This window comes from Cynocephalus volans, chromosome 15 (assembly GCF_027409185.1).
Source record: "Cynocephalus volans isolate mCynVol1 chromosome 15, mCynVol1.pri, whole genome shotgun sequence".
Taxonomy (NCBI): domain Eukaryota; kingdom Metazoa; phylum Chordata; class Mammalia; order Dermoptera; family Cynocephalidae; genus Cynocephalus; species Cynocephalus volans.
Genome location: NC_084474.1, coordinates 2231968 through 2249180, shown reverse-complemented (window position 1 = coordinate 2249180; position 17213 = coordinate 2231968).

The window sequence follows — 17213 nt, the reverse complement described above, 5'->3', positions numbered from 1 at the left end:
AAGATTGTTAATCTGCATAAAGAAAAAGAGTAAGAATGCAGAAGATAGAATATTAATGTTGTCAACCATGATTTGGTAGTTGGGGGGGGTGGGGGAAGAAAGAAAGTAAGAAAAACTGTTGTATCCCATTTCCTGGAACATTCATGGAAATTTCAATAAAATAATAAAAAGATTGTTAATGTGCATTAAGAAAAAGTGTAAGAATGCAGAAGATAGAATATTAATGGTGTCAAGCATGATTTGAAAGCTGGGGGGGTAGGGGGATTAAAGAAAGAAAGAAAAACTGTTGTATCCCATTTCCTTGAACATTCATGGAAATTTCAACAAAATAATAAAAAGATTGTTAATGTGCATAAAGAAAAAGAGTAAGAATTCAGAAGATAGAATATTAATGGTGTCAAGCATGATTTGAAAGCTGGGGTGGTAGGGGGATTAAAGAAAGAAAGAAAAACTGTTGTATCCCATTTCCTTGAACATTCATGGAAATTTCAACAAAATAATAAAAAGATTGTTAATCTGCATAAAGAAAATGAGTAAGAATGCAGAAGATAGAATATTAATGGTGTCAAGCATGATTTGAAAGCTGGGGTGGTGGAGTATTAAAGAAAGAAAGAAAAACTGCTGTATCCCATTTCCTTGAACATTCATGGGAATTTCAATAAAATAATAAAAAGATTGTTAATCTGAATAAAGAAATAGAGTAAGAATGCAGAAGATAGAATATTAATGGTGTCAATCATGATGTGAAAGCTGGGGTAGTGGGGGATTCAAGAAAGAAAGAAGAACTGCTGTATCCCATTTCCATGAACATTCATGGAAATTTCAATAAAATAATTAAAAGATTGTTAATCTGAATAAAGAAAAAGAGTAAGAATACAGAAGATAGAATATTAATGTTGTCAACCATGATTTGGAAGCTAGGGGTTGGGGGATAAAAGAAAGAAAGTAGAACTGCTGTATCCCATTTCCTTTAACATTCATGGAAATTTAAATAAAATCATGAAAAGATAGTTAATCTGCATAACGAAAAAGAGTAAGAATGCAGAAGATAGAATATTAATGTTGTCAACCATGATTTGGAAGCTGGGGGGGGGTGGGGGAATAAATAAAGTAAGAAAAACTGTTGTATCCCATTTCCTTGAACATTCATGGAAATTTCAACAAAATAATAAAAAGATTGTTAATCTGCATAAAGAAAAAGAGTAAGAATGCAGAAGATAGAATATTAATGTTGTCAAATATGATTTGGAAGCTGGGGGGTGGAGGATAAAAGAAAGAGAGAAAAACTGTTGTATCCCATTTCCTTGAACATTCATGGAAATTTCAATATAATAGTAAAAAGATAGTTAATCTGCATAAAGAAAAAGTAAGAATGCAGAAGATAGAATATTAATGTTGTCAACCATGATTTGGAAGCTAGGGGGGTGGGGGATAAAAGAAAGAAAGAAAAACTGTTGTATCCCATTTCCTTGAACATTCATGGAAATTTTAATAAAATAATAAAAAGATTGTTAATCTGCATAGAGAAAAAGTGTAAGAAAGTAGACGATAGAATATTAATGGTGTCAACCATGATTTGGAAGCTAGGGGTGGTGGGGGACAAAAGGAAGAAAGAAAAACTGTTGTATCCCATTTCCTTGAACATTCATGGAAATTTCAATAAAATAATAAAAAGATTGTTAATCTGCATAAAGAAAAAGAGTAAGAATGCAGAAGATAGAATATTAATGTTGTCAACCATGATTTGGTAGTTGGGGGGGGTGGGGGAAGAAAGAAAGTAAGAAAAACTGTTGTATCCCATTTCCTGGAACATTCATGGAAATTTCATTATAATCATGAAAAGATTGTTAATCGGCATAACGAAAAAGATTAAGAATGCAGAAGATAGAATATTAATGCTGTCAACCATGATTTGGAAGCTGGGGGGTGTGGGGGAAGAAAGAATGTAAGAAAAACTGTTGTATCCCATTTCCTGGAACATTCATGGAAATTTCAATAAAATAATAAAAAGATTGTTAATGTGCATTAAGAAAAAGTGTAAGAATGCAGAAGATAGAATATTAATGGTGTCAAGCATGATTTGACAGCTGGGGGGGTAGGGGGATTAAAGAAAGAAAGAAAAACTGTTGTATCCCATTTCCTTGAACATTCATGGAAATTTCAACAAAATAATAAAAAGATTGTTAATGTGCATAAAGAAAAAGAGTAAGAATTCAGAAGATAGAATATTAATGGTGTCAAGCATGATTTGAAAGCTGGGGTGGTAGGGGGATTAAAGAAAGAAAGAAAAACTGTTGTATCCCATTTCCTTGAACATTCATGGAAATTTCAACAAAATAATAAAAAGATTGTTAATCTGCATAAAGAAAAAGAGTAAGAATGCAGAAGATAGAATATTAATGTTGTCAACCATGATTTGGTAGTTGGGGGGGGTGGGGGAAGAAAGAAAGTAAGAAAAACTGTTGTATCCCATTTCCTGGAACATTCATGGAAATTTCATTATAATCATGAAAAATTGTTAATCGGCATAACGAAAAAGATTAAGAATGCAGAAGATAGAATATTAATGCTGTCAAGCATGATTTGGAAGCTGGGGGGTGTGGGGGAAGAAAGAAAGTAAGAAAAACTGTTGTATCCCATTTCCTGGAACATTCATGGAAATTTCAATAAAATCATAAAAAGATTGTTAATCTGCATAACGAAAAAGAGTAAGAATGCAGAAGATAGAATATTAATGTTATCAACCATGATGAGAAAGCGGGGGGGGTGGGGGATTAAAAAAAGAAAGAAAAACTGTTGTATCCCATTTCCTGCAACATTCATGGAAATTTCAACAAAATAATAAAAAGATTGTTAATCTGCATAAAGGAAAAGAATAAGAATGCAGAAGATAGTATATTAATGTTGTCAAGCATGATTTGGAAGCTCGGGGTGCTGGGGGATAAAAGAAAGAAAGAAAAACTGTTGTATCCCATTTCCTTGAACATTCATGGAAATTTCAATAAAATAATAAAAAGATTGTTAATCTGCATAAAGAAAAAGTGTAAGAATGCAGAAGATTCAATATTAATGTTGTCAACCATGATTTGGAAGATGGGGGGGTGGGGGATGAAAGAAAGAAAAAAACTGTTGTATCCCATTTCCTTGAACATTCATGGAAATTTCAATAAAATAATAAAAAGATTGTTAATCTGCATAAAGAAAAAGAGTAAGAATGAAGAAGATAGAATATTAATGGTGTCAAGCATGATTTGAAAGCTGGGGTGGTGGGGGATTAAAGAAAGAAAGAAAAACTGCTGTATCCCATTTCCTTGAACATTCATGGGAATTTCAATAAAATAATAAAAAGATTGTTAATCTGAATAAAGAAAAAGAGTAAGAATGCAGAAGATAGAATATTAATGTTGTCAACCATGATTTGGAAGCTAGGGGGGTGGGGGATAAACGAAAGAAAGAAAAACTTTTGCATCCCATTTCCTTTAACATTCATGGAAATTTAAATAAAATCATGAAAAGATTGTTAATCTGCATAACGAAAAAGAGTAAGAATGCAGAAGATAGAATATTAATGTTGTCAACCATGATTTGGAAGCTGGGGGGGGGTGGGGGAATAAAGAAAGTAAGAAAAACTGTTGTATCCCATTTCCTTGAACATTCATGGAAATTTCAACAAAATAATAAAAAGATTGTTATTCTGCATAAAGAAAAAGAGTAAGAATGCAGAAGATAGAATATTAATGTTGTCAACCATTATTTGGTAGTTGGGGGGGGTGGGGGAAGAAAGAAAGTAAGAAAAACTGTTGTATCCCATTTCCTGGAACATTCATGGAAATTTCATTATAATCATGAAAAGATTGTTAATGTGCATTAAGAAAAAGTGTAAGAATGCAGAAGATAGAATATTAATGGTGTCAAGCATGATTTGAAAGCTGGGGGGGTAGGAGGATTAAAGATAGAAAGAAAAACTGTTGTATCCCATTTCCTTGAACATTCATGGAAATTTCAACAAAATAATAAAAAGATTGTTAATGTGCATAAAGAAAAAGTGTAAGAATTCAGAAGATAGAATATTAATTTTGTCAAGCATGATTTGAAAGCTGGGGTGGTAGGGGGATTAAAGAAAGAAAGAAAAACTGTTGTATCCCATTTCCTTGAACATTCATGGAAATTTCAACAAAATAATAAAAAGATTGTTAATCTGCATAAAGAAAAAGAGTAAGAATGCAGAAGATAGAATATTAATGTTGTCAACCATGATTTGGTAGTTGGGGGGGGTGGGGGAAGAAAGAAAGTAAGAAAAACTGTTGTATCCCATTTCCTTGAACATTCATGGAAATTTCATTATAATCATGAAAAATTGTTAATCGGCATAACGAAAAAGATTAAGAATGCAGAAGATAGAATATTAATGCTGTCAAGCATGATTTGTAAGCTGGGGGGCGTGGGGGATAAAAGAAAGAAAGAAAAACTGTTGTATCCCATTTCCTTGAACATTCATGGAAATTTAAATAAAATAATAAAACGATTGTGAATCTGCATAAAGAAAAAGAGTAAGAATGCAGAAGATAGAATATTAATGTTGTCAACCATGATTTGGAAGCTGGGGGGGTTGGGGGAAGAAAGAAAGTAAGAAAAACAGTTGTATCCCATTTCCTTGAACTTTCATGGAAATTTCAACAAAATAATAAAAAGATTGTTAATCTGCATAAAGAAAAAGAGTAAGAATGCAGAAGATACAATATTAATGTTGTCAAGCATGATTTGGAAGATGGGGGTGTCGGGGGATGAAAGAAAGAAAGAAAAAGTGTTGTATCCCATTTCCTTGAACATTCATGGTAATATCAATAAAATAATAAAAAGATTGTGAATCTGCATAAAGAAAAAGAGTAAGAATGCAGAAGATAGGATATTAATGTTGTCAACCATGATTTGGAAGCTGGGGGGGGTGGGGGATAAAAGAAAGAAAGAAAAACTGTTGTATCCCATTTCCTGGAACATTCATGGAAATTTCAATAAAATCATAAAAAGATTGTTAATCTGCATAACGAAAAAGAGTAAGAATGCAGAAGATAGAATATTAATGTTATCAACCGTGATGAGAAAGCGGGGGGGTTGGGAGATTAAAAAAAGAAATAAAAACTGTTGTATCCCATTTCCTGCAACATTCATGGAAATTTCAACAAAATAATAAAAAGATTGTTAATCTGCATAAAGGAAAAGAATAAGAATGCAGAAGATAGTATATTAATGTTGTCAAGCATGATTTGGAAGCTGGGGGTGGTGGGGGATAAAAGAAAGAAAGAAAAACTGTTGTATCCCATTTCCTTGAACATTCATGGAAATTTCAATAAAATAATAAAAAGATTGTTAATCTGCATAAAGAAAAAGTGTAAGAATGCAGAAGATTCAATATTAATGTTGTCAACCATGATTTGGAAGCTGGGGGTTGGTGGGGGATAAAAGAAAGAAAGAAAAACTGTTGTATCCCATTACCCTGAACATTCATGGAAATTTCAATAAAATAATAAAAGATTGTTAATCTGCATAAAGAAAAAGAGTTAGAATGCAGAAGATAGAATATTAATGTTGTCAACCATGATTTGGAAGATGGGGGGGTGGGGGATGAAAGAAAGAAAAAAACTGTTGTATCCCATTTCCTTGAACATTCATGGAAATTTCAACAAAATAATAAAAAGATTGTTAATCTGAATAAAGAAATAGAGTAAGAATGCAGAAGATAGAATATTAATGGTGTCAAGCATGATGTGAAAGCTGGGGTAGTGGGGGATTAAAAAAAGAAAGAAGAACTGCTGTATCCCATTTCCATGAACATTCATGGAAATTTCAATAAAATAATTAAAAGATTGTTAATCTGAATAAAGAAAAAGAGTAAGAATACAGAAGATAGAGTATTAATGTTGTCAACCATGATTTGGAAGCTAGGGGTTGGGGGATAAAAGAAAGAAAGAAGAACTGCTGTATCCCATTTCCTTTAACATTCATGGAAATTTAAATAAAATCATGAAAAGATTGTTAATCTGCATAACGAAAAAGAGTAAGAATGCAGAAGATAGAATATTAATGTTGTCAACCATGATTTGGAAGCTGGGGGGGGTGGGGGAATAAAGAAAGTAAGAAAAACTGTTGTATCCCATTTCCTGGAACTTTCATGGAAATTTCAACAAAATAATAAAAAGATTGTTAATCTGCATAAAGAAAAAGAGTAAGAATGCAGAAGATACAATATTAATGTTGTCAAGCATGATTTGGAAGATCGGGGTGTCGGGGGATGAAAGAAAGAAAGAAAAAGTGTTGTATCCCATTTCCTTGAACATTCATGGTAATATCAATAAAATAATAAAAAGATTGTGAATCTGCATAAAGAAAAAGAGTAAGAATGCAGAAGATAGAATATTAATGTTGTCAACCATGATTTGGAAGCTGGGGGGGGGTTGGGGATAAAAGAAAGAAAGAAAAACTGTTGTATCCCATTTCCTTGAACATTCATGGAAATTTCAATAAAATAATAAAAAGATTGTTAATCTGCATAAAGAAAAAGAGTAAGAATGCAGAAGATAGAACATTAATGTAGTCAACCATGATTTGTAAGCTGGGGGGCGTGGGGGATAAAAGAAAGAAAGAAAAACTGTTGTATCCCATTTCCTTGAACATTCATGGAAATTTAAATAAAATAATAAAACGATTGTGAATCTGCATAAAGAAAAAGAGTAAGAATGCAGAAGATAGAATATTAATGTTGTCAAATATGATTTGGAAGCTGGGGGGTGGAGGATAAAAGAAAGAGAGAAAAACTGTTGTATCCCATTTCCTTGAACATTCATGGAAATTTCAATATAATAGTAAAAAGATAGTTAATCTGCATAAAGAAAAAGAGTAAGAATGCAGAAGATAGAATATTAATGTTGTCAACCATGATTTGGAAGCTAGGGGGGTGGGGGATAAAAGAAAGAAAGAAAAACTGTTGTATCCCATTTCCTTGAACATTCATGGAAATTTTAATAAAATAATAAAAAGATTGTTAATCTGCATAGAGAAAAAGTGTAAGAAAGTAGACGATAGAATATTAATGGTGTCAACCATGATTTGGAAGCTAGGGGTGGTGGGGGACAAAAGGAAGAAAGAAAAACTGTTGTATCCCATTTCCTTGAACATTCATGGAAATTTCAATAAAATAATAAAAAGATTGTTAATCTGCATAAAGAAAAAGAGTAAGAATGCAGAAGATAGAGTATTAATGTTGTCAACCATGATTTGGTAGTTGGGGGGGGTGGGGGAAGAAAGAAAGTAAGAAAAACTGTTGTATCCCATTTCCTGGAACATTCATGGAAATTTCATTATAATCATGAAAAGATTGTTAATCGGCATAACGAAAAAGATTAAGAATGCAGAAGATAGAATATTAATGCTGTCAACCATGATTTGGAAGCTGGGGGGTGTGGGGGAAGAAAGAAAGTAAGAAAAACTGTTGTATCCCATTTCCTGGAACATTCATGGAAATTTCAATAAAATAATAAAAAGATTGTTAATGTGCATTAAGAAAAAGTGTAAGAATGCAGAAGATAGAATATTAATGGTGTCAAGCATGATTTGACAGCTGGGGGGGTAGGGGGATTAAAGAAAGAAAGAAAAACTGTTGTATCCCATTTCCTTGAACATTCATGGAAATTTCAACAAAATAATAAAAAGATTGTTAATGTGCATAAAGAAAAAGAGTAAGAATTCAGAAGATAGAATATTAATGGTGTCAAGCATGATTTGAAAGCTGGGGTGGTAGGGGGATTAAAGAAAGAAAGAAAAACTGTTGTATCCCATTTCCTTGAACATTCATGGAAATTTCAACAAAATAATAAAAAGATTGTTAATCTGCATAAAGAAAACGAGTAAGAATGCAGAAGATAGAATATTAATGTTGTCAACCATGATTTGGTAGTTGGGGGGGGTGGGGGAAGAAAGAAAGTAAGAAAAACTGTTGTATCCCATTTCCTGGAACATTCATGGAAATTTCATTATAATCATGAAAAATTGTTAATCGGCATAACGAAAAAGATTAAGAATGCAGAAGATAGAATATTAATGCTGTCAAGCATGATTTGGAAGCTGGGGGGTGTGGGGGAAGAAAGAAAGTAAGAAAAACTGTTGTATCCCATTTCCTGGAACATTCATGGAAATTTCAATAAAATCATAAAAAGATTGTTAATCTGCATAACGAAAAAGAGTAAGAATGCAGAAGATAGAATATTAATGTTATCAACCATGATGAGAAAGCGGGGGGGGTGGGGGATTAAAAAAAGAAAGAAAAACTGTTGTATCCCATTTCCTGCAACATTCATGGAAATTTCAACAAAATAATAAAAAGATTTTTAATCTGCATAAAGGAAAAGAATAAGAATGCAGAAGATAGTATATTAATGTTGTCAAGCATGATTTGGAAGCTCGGGGTGCTGGGGGATAAAAGAAAGAAAGAAAAACTGTTGTATCCCATTTCCTTGAACATTCATGGAAATTTCAATAAAATAATAAAAAGATTGTTAATCTGCATAAAGAAAAAGTGTAAGAATGCAGAAGATTCAATATTAATGTTGTCAACCATGATTTGGAAGATGGGGGGGTGGGGGATGAAAGAAAGAAAAAAACTGTTGTATCCCATTTCCTTGAACATTCATGGAAATTTCAATAAAATAATAAAAAGATTGTTAATCTGCATAAAGAAAAAGAGTAAGAATGAAGAAGATAGAATATTAATGGTGTCAAGCATGATTTGAAAGCTGGGGTGGTGGGGGATTAAAGAAAGAAAGAAAAACTGCTGTATCCCATTTCCTTGAACATTCATGGGAATTTCAATAAAATAATAAAAAGATTGTTAATCTGAATAAAGAAAAAGAGTAAGAATGCAGAAGATAGAATATTAATGTTGTCAACCATGATTTGGAAGCTAGGGGGGTGGGGGATAAACGAAAGAAAGAAAAACTTTTGTATCCCATTTCCTTTAACATTCATGGAAATTTAAATAAAATCATGAAAAGATTGTTAATCTGCATAACGAAAAAGAGTAAGAATGCAGAAGATAGAATATTAATGTTGTCAACCATGATTTGGAAGCTGGGGGGGGGTGGGGGAATAAAGAAAGTAAGAAAAACTGTTGTATCCCATTTCCTTGAACATTCATGGAAATTTCAACAAAATAATAAAAAGATTGTTATTCTGCATAAAGAAAAAGAGTAAGAATGCAGAAGATAGAATATTAATGTTGTCAACCATTATTTGGTAGTTGGGGGGGGTGGGGGAAGAAAGAAAGTAAGAAAAACTGTTGTATCCAATTTCCTGGAACATTCATGGAAATTTCATTATAATCATGAAAAGATTGTTAATGTGCATTAAGAAAAAGTGTAAGAATGCAGAAGATAGAATATTAATGGTGTCAAGCATGATTTGAAAGCTGGGGGGGTAGGAGGATTAAAGATAGAAAGAAAAACTGTTGTATCCCATTTCCTTGAACATTCATGGAAATTTCAACAAAATAATAAAAAGATTGTTAATGTGCATAAAGAAAAAGTGTAGGAATTCAGAAGATAGAATATTAATTTTGTCAAGCATGATTTGAAAGCTGGGGTGGTAGGGGGATTAAAGAAAGAAAGAAAAACTGTTGTATCCCATTTCCTTGAACATTCATGGAAATTTCAACAAAATAATAAAAAGATTGTTAATCTGCATAAAGAAAAAGAGTAAGAATGCAGAAGATAGAATATTAATGTTGTCAACCATGATTTGGTAGTTGGGGGGGGTGGGGGAAGAAAGAAAGTAAGAAAAACTGTTGTATCCCTTTTCCTGGAACATTCATGGAAATTTCATTATAATCATGAAAAATTGTTAATCGGCATAACGAAAAAGATTAAGAATGCAGAAGATAGAATATTAATGCTGTCAAGCATGATTTGGAAGCTGGGTGGTGTGGGGGAAGAAAGAATGTAAGAAAAACTGTTGTGTCCCATTTCCTGGAACATTCATGGAAATTTAAATAAAATAATAAAAAGATTGTTAATGTGCATAAAGAAAAAGAGTAAGAATGCAGAAGATAGAATATTAATGGTGTCAAGCATGATTTGAAAGCTGGGGGGGTAGGGGTATTAAAGAAAGAAAGAAAAACTGTTGTATCCCATTTCCTTGAACATTCATGGAAATTTCAATGAAATAATAAAAAGATTGTTAATCTGCATAAAGAAAAAGAGTAAGAATGCAGAAGATAGAACATTAATGTAGTCAACCATGATTTGTAAGCTGGGGGGCGTGGGGGATAAAAGAAAGAAAGAAAAACTGTTGTATCCCATTTCCTTGAACATTCATGGAAATTTAAATAAAATAATAAAACGATTGTGAATCTGCATAAAGAAAAAGAGTAAGAATGCAGATGATAGAATATTAATGTTGTCAACCATGATTTGGAAGCTGGGGGGGTTGGGGGAAGAAAGAAAGTAAGAAAAACAGTTGTATCCCATTTCCTTGAACTTTCATGGAAATTTCAACAAAATAATAAAAAGATTGTTAATCTGCATAAAGAAAAAGAGTAAGAATGCAGAAGATACAATATTAATGTTGTCAAGCATGATTTGGAAGATGGGGGTGTCGGGGGATGAAAGAAAGAAAGAAAAAGTGTTGTATCCCATTTCCTTGAACATTCATGGTAATATCAATAAAATAATAAAAAGATTGTGAATCTGCATAAAGAAAAAGAGTAAGAATGCAGAAGATAGGATATTAATGTTGTCAACCATGATTTGGAAGCTGGGGGGGGTGGGGGATAAAAGAAAGAAAGAAAAACTGTTGTATCCCATTTCCTGGAACATTCATGGAAATTTCAATAAAATCATAAAAAGATTGTTAATCTGCATAACGAAAAAGAGTAAGAATGCAGAAGATAGAATATTAATGTTATCAACCATGATGAGAAAGCGGGGGGGTTGGGAGATTAAAAAAAGAAATAAAAACTGTTGTATCCCATTTCCTGCAACATTCATGGAAATTTCAACAAAATAATAAAAAGATTGTTAATCTGCATAAAGGAAAAGAATAAGAATGCAGAAGATAGTATATTAATGTTGTCAAGCATGATTTGGAAGCTGGGGGTGGTGGGGGATAAAAGAAAGAAAGAAAAACTGTTGTATCCCATTTCCTTGAACATTCATGGAAATTTCAATAAAATAATAAAAAGATTGTTAATCTGCATAAAGAAAAAGTGTAAGAATGCAGAAGATTCAATATTAATGTTGTCAACCATGATTTGGAAGCTGGGGGTTGGTGGGGGATAAAAGAAAGAAAGAAAAACTGTTGTATCCCATTACCCTGAACATTCATGGAAATTTCAATAAAATAATAAAAGATTGTTAATCTGCATAAAGAAAAAGAGTTAGAATGCAGAAGATAGAATATTAATGTTGTCAACCATGATTTGGAAGATGGGGGGGTGGGGGATGAAAGAAAGAAAAAAACTGTTGTATCCCATTTCCTTGAACATTCATGGAAATTTCAACAAAATAATAAAAAGATTGTTAATCTGAATAAAGAAATAGAGTAAGAATGCAGAAGATAGAATATTAATGGTGTCAAGCATGATGTGAAAGCTGGGGTAGTGGGGGATTAAAAAAAGAAAGAAGAACTGCTGTATCCCATTTCCATGAACATTCATGGAAATTTCAATAAAATAATTAAAAGATTGTTAATCTGAATAAAGAAAAAGAGTAAGAATACAGAAGATAGAGTATTAATGTTGTCAACCATGATTTGGAAGCTAGGGGTTGGGGGATAAAAGAAAGAAAGAAGAACTGCTGTATCCCATTTCCTTTAACATTCATGGAAATTTAAATAAAATCATGAAAAGATTGTTAATCTGCATAACGAAAAAGAGTAAGAATGCAGAAGATAGAATATTAATGTTGTCAACCATGATTTGGAAGCTGGGGGGGGTGGGGGAATAAAGAAAGTAAGAAAAACTGTTGTATCCCATTTCCTGGAACTTTCATGGAAATTTCAACAAAATAATAAAAAGATTGTTAATCTGCATAAAGAAAAAGAGTAAGAATGCAGAAGATACAATATTAATGTTGTCAAGCATGATTTGGAAGATCGGGGTGTCGGGGGATGAAAGAAAGAAAGAAAAAGTGTTGTATCCCATTTCCTTGAACATTCATGGTAATATCAATAAAATAATAAAAAGATTGTGAATCTGCATAAAGAAAAAGAGTAAGAATGCAGAAGATAGAATATTAATGTTGTCAACCATGATTTGGAAGCTGGGGGGGGGTTGGGGATAAAAGAAAGAAAGAAAAACTGTTGTATCCCATTTCCTTGAACATTCATGGAAATTTCAATAAAATAATAAAAAGATTGTTAATCTGCATAAAGAAAAAGAGTAAGAATGCAGAAGATAGAACATTAATGTTGTCAACCATGATTTGTAAGCTGGGGGGCGTGGGGGATAAAAGAAAGAAAGAAAAACTGTTGTATCCCATTTCCTTGAACATTCATGGAAATTTAAATAAAATAATAAAACGATTGTGAATCTGCATAAAGAAAAAGAGTAAGAATGCAGAAGATAGAATATTAATGTTGTCAACCATGATTTGGAAGCTGGGGGGATTGGGGGAAGAAAGAAAGTAAGAAAAACAGTTGTATCCCATTTCCTTGAACTTTCATGGAAATTTCAACAAAATAATAAAAAGATTGTTAATGTGCATAAAGAAAAAGAGTAAGAATGCAGAAGATACAATATTAATGTTGTCAAGCATGATTTGGAAGATGGGGGTGTCGGGGGATGAAAGAAAGAAAGAAAAAGTGTTGTATCCCATTTCCTTGAACATTCATGGTAATATCAATAAAATAATAAAAAGATTGTGAATCTGCATAAAGAAAAAGAGTAAGAATGCAGGAGATAGAATATTAATGTTGTCAACCATGATTTGGAAGCTGGGGGGGTTGGGGGATAAAAGAAAGAAAGAAAAACTGTTGTATCCCATTTCCTTGAACATTCATGGAAATTTCAATAAAATAATAAAAAGATTGTTAATCTGCATAAAGAAAAAGAGTAAGAATGCAGAAGATAGAACATTAATGTAGTCAACCATGATTTGTAAGCTGGGGGGCGTGGGGGATAAAAGAAAGAAAGAAAAACTGTTGTATCCCATTTCCTTGAACATTCATGGAAATTTAAATAAAATAATAAAACGATTGTGAATCTGCATAAAGAAAAAGAGTAAGAATGCAGAAGATAGAATATTAATGTTGTCAACCATGATTTGGAAGCTGGGGGGATTGGGGGAAGAAAGAAAGTAAGAAAAACAGTTGTATCCCATTTCCTTGAACTTTCATGGAAATTTCAACAAAATAATAAAAAGATTGTTAATGTGCATAAAGAAAAAGTGTAAGAATGCTGAAGATACAATATTAATGTTGTCAAGCATGATTTGGAAGATGGGGGTGTCGGGGGATGAAAGAAAGAAAGAAAAAGTGTTGTATCCCATTTCCTTGAACATTCATGGTAATATCAATAAAATAATAAAAAGATTGTGAATCTGCATAAAGAAAAAGAGTAAGAATGCAGAAGATAGAATATTAATGTTGTCAACCATGATTTGGAAGCTGGGGGTGTGGGGGATAAAAGAAAGAAAGAAAAACTGTTGTATCCCATTTCCTGGAACATTCATGGAAATTTCAATAAAATCATAAAAAGATTGTTAATCTGCATAACGAAAAAGAGTGAGAATGCAGAAGATAGAATATTAATGTTATCAACCATGATGAGAAAGCGGGGGGGGTGGGGGATTAAAAAAAGAAAGAAAAACTGTTGTATCCCATTTCCTGCAACATTCATGGAAATTTAAACAAAATAATAAAAAGATTGTTAATCTGCATAAAGGAAAAGAATAAGAATGCAGAAGATAGTATATTAATGTTGTCAAGCATGATTTGGAAGCTGGGGGTGCTGGGGGATAAAAGAAAGAAAGAAAAACTGTTGTATCCCATTTCCTTGAACATTCATGGAAATTTCAATAAAATAATAAAAAGATTGTTAATCTGCATAAAGAAAAAGTGTAAGAATGCAGAAGATTCAATATTAATGTTGTCAACCATGATTTGGAAGATGGGGGGGTGGGGGATGAAAGAAAGAAAAAAACTGTTGTATCCCATTTCCTTGAACATTCATGGAAATTTCAATAAAATAATAAAAAGATTGTTAATCTGCATAAAGAAAAAGAGTAAGAATGCAGAAGATAGAATATTAATGGTGTCAAGCATGATTTGAAAGCTGGGGTGGTGGGGGATTAAAGAAAGAAAGAAAAACTGCTGTATCCCATTTCCTTGAACATTCATGGGAATTTCAATAAAATAATAAAAAGATTGTTAATCTGAATAAAGAAAAAGAGTAAGAATGCAGAAGATAGAATATTAATGTTGTCAACCATGATTTGGAAGCTAGGGGGGTGGGGGATAAACGAAAGAAAGAAAAACTTTTGTATCCCATTTCCTTTAACATTCATGGAAATTTAAATAAAATCATGAAAAGATTGTTAATCTGCATAACGAAAAAGAGTAAGAATGCAGAAGATAGAATATTAATGTTGTCAACCATGATTTGGAAGCTGGGGGGGGTGGGGGAATAAAGAAAGTAAGAAAAACTGTTGTATCCCATTTCCTTGAACATTCATGGAAATTTCAACAAAATAATAAAAAGATTGTTAATCTGCATAAAGAAAAAGAGTAAGAATGCAGAAGATAGAATATTAATGTTGTCAAATATGATTTGGAAGCTGGGGGGGTGGAGGATAAAAGAAAGAGAGAAAAACTGTTGTATCCCATTTCCTTGAACATTCATGGAAATTTCAATATAATAGTAAAAAGATAGTTAATCTGCATAAAGAAAAAGAGTAAGAATGCAGAAGATAGAATATTAATGTTGTCAACCATGATTTGGAAGCTAGGGGGGGTGGGGGATAAAAGAAAGAAAGAAAAACTGTTGTATCCCATTTCCTTGAACAATCATGGAAATTTCAACAAAATAATAAAAAGATTGTTAATCTGCATAGAGAAAAAGTGTAAGAAAGTAGACGATAGAATATTAATGGTATCAACCATGATTTGGAAGCTAGGGGTGGTGGGGGACAAAAGGAAGAAAGAAAAACTGTTGTATCCCATTTCCTTTAACATTCATGGAAATTTAAATAAAATCATGAAAAGATTGTTAATCTGCATAACGAAAAAGAGTAAGAATGCAGAAGATAGAATATTAATGTTGTCAACCATGATTTGGAAGCTGGGGGGGGTGGGGAAATAAAGAAAGTAAGAAAAACTGTTGTATCCCATTTCCTGGAACATTCATGGAAATTTCAATAAAATCATAAAAAGATTGTTAATCTGCATAACGAAAAAGAGTAAGAATGCAGAAGATAGAATATTAATGTTATCAACCATGATGAGAAAGCGGGGGGGTTGGGGGATTAAAAAAAGAAAGAAAAACTGTTGTATCCCATTTCCTGCAACATTCATGGAAATTACAACAAAATAATAAAAAGATTGTTAATCTGCATAAAGGAAAAGAATAAGAATGCAGAAGATATTATATTAATGTTGTCAATCATGATTTGGAAGCTGGGGGTGGTGGGGGATAAAAGAAAGAAAGAAAAACTGTTGTATCCCATTTCCTTGAACATTCATGGAAATTTCAATAAAATAATAAAAAGATTGTTAATCTGCATAAAGAAAAAGTGTAAGAATGCAGAAGATTCAATATTAATGTTGCCAACCATGATTTGGAAGCTGGGGGGTGGTGGGGGATAAAAGAAAGAAAGAAAAACTGTTGTATCCCATTACCCTGAACATTCATGGAAATTTCAATAAAATAATAAAAGATTGTTAATCTGCATGAAGAAAAAGAGTTAGAATGCAGAAGATAGAATATTAATGTTGTCAACCATGATTTGGAAGATGGGGGGGTGGGGGATGAAAGAAAGAAAAAAACTGTTGTATCCCATTTCCTTGAACATTCATGGAAATTTCAATAAAATAATAAAAAGATTGTTAATCTGCATAAAGAAAAGGAGTAAGAATGCAGAAGATATAATATTAATGGTGTCAAGCATGATTTGAAAGCTGGGGTGGTGGAGGATTAAAGAAAGAAAGAAAAACTGCTGTATCCCATTTCCTTGAACATTCATGGGAATTTCAATAAAATAATAAAAAGATTGTTAATCTGAATAAAGAAATAGAGTAAGAATGCAGAAGATAGAATATTAATGGTGTCAAGCATGATGTGAAAGCTGGGGTAGTGGGGGATTCAAGAAAGAAAGAAGAACTGCTGTATCCCATTTCCATGAACATTCATGGAAATTTCAATAAAATAATTAAAAGATTGTTAATCTGAATAAAGAAAAAGAGTAAGAATACAGAAGATAGAATATTAATGTTGTCAACCATGATTTGGAAGCTAGGGGTTGGGGGATAAAAGAAAGAAAGTAGAACTGCTGTATCCCATTTCCTTTAACGTTCATGGAAATTTAAATAAAATCATGAAAAGATAGTTAATCTGCATAACGAAAAAGAGTAAGAATGCAGAAGATAGAATATTAATGTTGTCAACCATGATTTGGAAGCTGGGGGGGTTGGGGGAATAAAGAAAGTAAGAAAAACTGTTGTATCCCATTTCCTTGAACATTCATGGAAATTTCAACAAAATAATAAAAAGATTGTTAATCTGCATAAAGAAAAAGAGTAAGAATGCAGAAGATAGAATATTAATGTTGTCAACCATGATTTGGAAGCGAGGGGGGTGGGGGATAAAAGAAAGAAAGAAAAACTGTTGTATCCCATTTCCTTGAACATTCATGGAAATTTTAATAAAATAGTAAAAAGATAGTTAATCTGCATAAAGAAAAAGAGTAAGAATGCAGAAGATAGAATATTAATGTTGTCAACCATGATTTGGAAGCTAGGGGGGTGGGGGATAAAAGAAAGAAAGAAAAACTGTTGTATCCCATTTCCTTGAACTTTCATGGAAATTTTAATAAAATAATAAAAAGATTGTTAATCTGCATAGAGAAAAAGTGTAAGAAAGTAGACGATAGAATATTAATGGTGTCAACCATGATTTGGAAGCTAGGGGTGGTGGGGGACAAAAGGAAGAAAGAAAAACTGTTGTATCCCATTTC